This window comes from Phallusia mammillata, chromosome 2 (genome assembly GCF_965637545.1).
Source record: "Phallusia mammillata chromosome 2, kaPhaMamm4.hap1.1, whole genome shotgun sequence".
Lineage (NCBI taxonomy): Eukaryota > Metazoa > Chordata > Ascidiacea > Phlebobranchia > Ascidiidae > Phallusia > Phallusia mammillata.
This window is the reverse complement of record NC_137253.1, coordinates 3,150,289-3,156,288: the sequence shown is the minus strand read 5'-3', so window position 1 is coordinate 3,156,288 and position 6,000 is coordinate 3,150,289. Positions and strand designations below refer to the sequence as shown.

Sequence of the window (6,000 nt, the reverse complement as noted above, 5' to 3'; positions counted from 1 at the left end):
TTCCACTTTATCAACATATGACACGAATGTAATTGAATATTTTACCTCACATTTACAGTTTTTGCAGTTTCTAGGGCTGCAATACAAATTTACCCAACCTTCTTTGTAACAATCGTCTTGGTTTGTAATTGTTGCAACACCATCAACATCAACCAAGTAATTGTTTGAAAAGTTTGGAACGCACGAGCAATACACCTTTCGAATTTTGTCTAAAACCAGCTCACGATATAAGTCGGTACCAAAACGATTTCTTGTACGATCTGCCACCATGTTTCTCCAATCTTCTAGCGAAAATTTATGACATCCTCAACCCTGACCATGTCTACATGCCGATGCTTTTTTTTTGGTTTTGTCACCAACCCCACCAAGGTCTTCAATGGTTGTGGTATCTAATACCGACACATCATAAAACGGGTTAGAGTCGCATATTTCGTTATCTTTTTCGGATAAAACATCCATAGGCACTTCAAGGTTTTCAGAGGACAAATTCGAATTTTGGTCATCCGAAACAACGGTTTGTTCGGAAACCTCTGTCACACTACGAACGCTTTCATCGAAATCGCTTAAAACTTCTGTAGGCGACTGAACATCATCATTTAATGCAGTTGACAAATACGATAGCGGTTGATTCAAAGCGACTGTTTTTACTAAAACCTCTGTCACACTGCGAACGCTTTCATCTAAATCGCTTAAAACTTCTGTAGGCGACTGAACATCATCATTTAAGGCAGTTGACGGATTATTAAAACATACCAAAAGATGAGTCAATGTGGCGAATTTAAAGAAAATAATGGGCCCGAAAAGATTTCAAATATTGTATTCAAGTTAGCGCATTTCGTCACTATTGGCACTTGGCCCAAAGTGGGTGATAGTTAATTGCATTTTGCTGTAATTATCGAGTCGGGTTCACTTTTTTGAAAACGGATTATTAAAACAGAGTAAAATATGAGTCAATGTGGCGAATTTAAAGAAACTAATGGGCCCGAAAAGATTTCAAATATTGTATTCAAGTTAGCGCATTTCGTCACTATTGGCACTTGGCCCAAAGTGGGTGATAGTTAATTGCATTTTGCTGTAATTATCGAGTCGCGTTCACTTTTTTGAAAACGGATTATTAAAATAGACTAAAAGATGAGTCAATGAGGCGAATTTAAAGAAAATAATGGGCCCGAAAAGATTTCAAAAATTGCATTGAACTTAGCGTATTTCGTCACTATTGGCACTTGGCCCAAAGTGGGTGATAGTTAATTGCATTTTGCTGTAATTATCGAGTCGGGTTCACTTTTTTGAAAACGGATTATTAAAATAGACTAAAAGATGAGTCAATGTTGCGAATTTAAAGAAAATAATGGGCCCGAAAAGATTTCAAATATTGTATTCAAGTTAGCGCATTTCGTCACTATTGGCACTTGGCCCAAAGTGGGTGATAGTTAATTGCATTTTGCTGTAATTATCGAGTCGGGTTCACCTTTTTAAAAACGGATTATTAAAACAGACTAAAATATGAGTCAATGTGGCGAATTTAAAGAAAATAATGGGCCCGAAAAGATTTCAAATATTGTATTCAAGTTAGCGCATTTCGTCACTATTGGCACTTGGCCCAAAGTGGGTGATAGTTAATTGCATTTTGCTGTAATTATCGAGTCGGGTTCACCTTTTTAAAAACGGATTATTAAAACAGACTAAAATATGAGTCAATGTGGCGAATTTAAAGAAAATAATGGGCCCGAAAAGATTTCAAATATTGTATTCAAGTTAGCGCATTTCGTCACTATTGGCACTTGGCCCAAAGTGGGTGATAGTTAATTGCATTTTGCTGTAATTATCGAGTCGGGTTCACTTTTTTGAAAACGGATTATTAAAATAGACTAAAAGATGAGTCAATGAGGCGAATTTAAAGAAAATAATGGGCCCGAAAAGATTTCAAAAATTGTATTCAAGTTAGCGCATTTCGTCACTATTGGCACTTGGCCCAAAGTGGGTGATAGTTAATTGCATTTTGCTGTAATTATCGAGTCGGGTTCACTTTTTTGAAAACGGATTATTAAAATAGACTAAAAGATGAGTCAATGAGGCGAATTTAAAGAAAATAATGGGCCCGAAAAGATTTCAAATATTGTATTCAAGTTAGCGCATTTCGTCACTATTGGCACTAGGCCCAAAGTGGGTGATAGTTAATTGCATTTTGCTGTAATTATCGAGTCGCGTTCACTTTTTTGAAAACGGATTATTAAAATAGACTAAAAGATGAGTCAATGAGGCGAATTTAAAGAAAATAATGGGCCCGAAAAGATTTCAAAAATTCTATTAAATTTAGCGTATTTTGTCAATATTTCGATTTGGCCAAAACGTTCTTTGCGCATCCTTCCGTGACGTTCTCTCGTTTCGCATTCCTTTTTTCGTTTTTATTCTGGCAGAATGACAATGGTACATTCCTCTGTGAGCAGCAAATGTCGTTCAGTGATTTCAGTGATTCCTTAAATTAGTTGGTAGTTGTATACAAAGATAGGACTGTGAGAGAAAAAGCGTAACAGTAAGTTTTCAAGTAAGCATTCAAAGCTTAACAAAGAAAGCAGTATTTATGACATTCCATGCACATACCGAGAATTAAAATAGACACAAACAATTAAATTCAAGTCAGAATGAATCCCCTCACAGACTGTTATGAAATAAATGTATTAAATAAACAACAGGTGTAAAAAATAGGTCATTGCTAAACATCAGTAACTCAAATTAATGTCAAATTAACTAATTATGTATGTTCAATTTAAGTCATGGTACACACAAAACTTCTCAGAACCACAAAACATGAACCATAGAATCTATAAAAGAACATAATACATGTAGTTTTGGCATTGGAATGTTAAGTGAATAGTGCTTTTGATTTGTATTTTGCACAGGATAAGGAGAAAAATGAAATACAAACCTGCAAACAGTCATGGTGGCTTTTTTAACCCAATCACATCTGCTATTCAGTGATTATTATCAAAACAGCATACCATTATGTTCAGCCCAGCTCTCTAGTGTGATACTAAAAGGCAAAAGTTTTAAATAAACATTCACAAATTAACAGCTATATCAATGTAAAAACACAAAAACTTATATATACCTAATTTGTTCCAACATGTCCATTTTGGAAGTTTAATCCCATACAAAGATAGTACATTTGGCCAATTTAAGCTTTTTCTCTGGTAAGTGGGGCATTGTCATGTAATCCATAATCTGGGTTATTCCCTCACTGAGTGGTAATGTTGTTGGTGCTGTTTAAGAGAAACAACATAATATTACATTGAGTAGACATACTCTATATATTCAATCTGCTATGGTCCAAAATTAAATGCAGAGAACTTTAGCAGATTTAAACCAAATAAAACTACAAAGAAGTGATATTCAGCTTATTACAAGATGAAAAATAAATGTCTAATATCAGCAAATTATATTCTGGAAATAGGAAGTACAGATTTAAGTATGTGAACAATTTAATGAAGTATGAAAATAACAGCAAGGATCTGTTTGGAACATAATACGGAATGGATCAACTAATCAAAGTGTTAGACTGACAATTTGACACATTTTTATGCATTTTTTATGTTGTAAAATCCTGGAAAATAAACAGTTTACATTTTCAAACTTTTAAGGATCAGGTTTAACACATTTAATAAAACCTAAACAACACACTGAACAAACCATGTAGCAGAGAGGATAACTGTTAAAAATAGAATGAGTGGATTCGATTAAGCTGACAAATGCCAGTAATTTTTAGAAATTCGCAAATACCTTGTATGCACTTTAAGTATTACATCACAATCAAACAGTGCATATGTGTGACATCACAATTGTGTGATTAAAGAATTAGCTACGATGAGTTGTAGCTGTAATTGTAAAAATTGTATTACCTGCCAACACAAGTATTTCCCTGAGCAACACTTTAATAAAATAGAACATTTTTTTCTGATTGGTTCTTGCAAAAGTCTTTTCATTTGCAACTTATTATCAGTGAAGACTGCAAACATCCCATGAGGGAACGGGCACAGTCACGCATTTTCACTAAAGGGACGGATGTGGTACTTTTTGCATTAATTCGTTTTTGTTCGGCCATTAGGTTTGCCTTCCATCAACACAAAATACTTTCTTTTGCACAAAATAACACAAAAACATAGTAGAAGGGTTAATATTTTTATTGGGACGATTACCTTTGCTTACATCGGATACCGCTTGTGCGAAATAGGTCGAAAGTGCGCCACATTAATTACACAAGCACCAGTCCAGCTGTTGGAAAAGCTATCATCCCAATATGTGTTCAATAACATGACTTGCGAAAAATGACTGTTCGGTTGAGACATTAGGGGCAATAAGGATTCGAAAAAGTTTGTTAGATTTTTTGATATAGTTGTTGTTGTTTACCATCGTTTTTTAACCGGGTGTAATCAAGCCATGTTGCACAACGCAGATGCGCGGCCTTTAATACTATTTGATTCTCTCTCAAACAAGATTTTAACCTTTTAAGTCGCATTTCTCCTTACCAGGTGCAGCTAATGCGTTTTATAATCCTGTCAAGTTCGTTTTACTGTTAATAATACAACATATAACCATGACGTGCCATATAACTATGATGTATTATACTTTATTTGTTGCATACGTAAACAAAATACAATACAGCCCACAAAGTAGCGGCAAAGTTTCGGATTTTTTATTGATATGTTGCATAGTAACGAACTGTAGTTGTTGTAGCGGACAACTTATAACCACAAAAATTACCAACATGCAAAATCAATGATACAGCCTATAGTGCGTAGAACGAATAATTAAGGTTAGAGTATAAAAATCACCGATTGGCAACAGCTTTTAAGTTTGTAGCAGTCAGCACACAGCAAACAAACTAACCGCAGAATCACTCAGATTGATACAAACACTTGCCCCATGTTAATAATAGCGTTTTTATCGTTGTGAGACGATACTTGAATCCCTAGGCTCTGCTGGATACCCGCACTGATCTCTATAAACACTGGATTGCGCTACTCCGTTGAACGGTTGGGTGATTTCTGAAGCAAATTGAAGCGTAATGGGGGCTGAAAAGGAAGCCCCAAAAATGCATTGCGGGCAATGGGGGAGAGTGGAAAAATGACGATAATTTTTATTTTAGGCATTTGTGTAGCGATTTTTTAAGACATGATTTGTAGATTAATAGGACGCATGTATTCCAGTGTGTAATAACCAATAAATATGCGTAGATTGATTGTGATGTGTATTAGTGTTTGTGTACTGGGAATACATTATTCAGTTAATGTTGAAATAAATTATTATTAAGTGGTAATAAATGTTTTATTGTGGAATATAAGTTGTTTACATGCATTTATTAATATTTAAGACACAAATCCAACAAGGATGGCTATTTTCTTCACACAAGACGATGTGATACTTTATTTAGCATCACCTTGTGCTGATCCAAACTGCTGTTTTTGATTGTCAGCAAAATCTTGGAGCTAAAATATGAAAAGTTTTTTAAAGTTTAAAATATTTAAAAGTTTTTTTTGTAGTAGGTTCAACATTATTTTGCTTTTATGTTATAAACCATGAATCTAGTAAGCTCACAATTAGCTCATTTAATCTAGCCTTTTCAGTTTGCAAACAACATGTGTTGAATAAATTTTTTCTAATGTTGTGAATTCTCAAACAACAAACTCTTAACAAAATTCTAATATCTCAAAGGGATACATGTGCATATAAATGCATTTAAGACTTTATAGCAGTTAGGGTGGACAAGTTTAACTACCCAAATGAATTGCCTATTTATGTACTATTCCAGTCAGAATCATAAAATATTGTTTTTATTCTTTTTAATATGCAATTTTCTGCAAAAACACACCTGCACACCAATTATCACCAACATTTAAATTCTTGCTAAATAGGACTGAAGGCAACAAATACACCAGACAAGTTCATACAGATATCCTGTATTTTTTGTCAGATGATCACCATTGTAACAGATGGTGCATTCAC

General features: G+C 34.3%; 1 long non-coding RNA gene across 2 annotated transcripts; it reads right to left on the bottom strand.

Annotated features, from left to right (window-relative positions):
* Positions 1 to 2,169: 2,169 nt before the first annotated feature.
* Positions 2,170 to 3,980, bottom strand: LOC145213893 (uncharacterized). 2 transcript variants are annotated; one of them, XR_013856911.1, is made up of 3 exons: positions 3,897 to 3,980; positions 2,927 to 3,260; positions 2,170 to 2,511 (listed from the first exon to the last, which is right to left on the bottom strand). It is a non-coding gene; the product is annotated as an uncharacterized LOC145213893 (long non-coding RNA). The 2 variants fall into 2 exon arrangements; XR_013856912.1 differs by lacking the exon at positions 2,170 to 2,511 and having other exon boundaries at positions 2,518 to 3,031; positions 3,110 to 3,260.
* Positions 3,981 to 6,000: the final 2,020 nt, after the last annotated feature.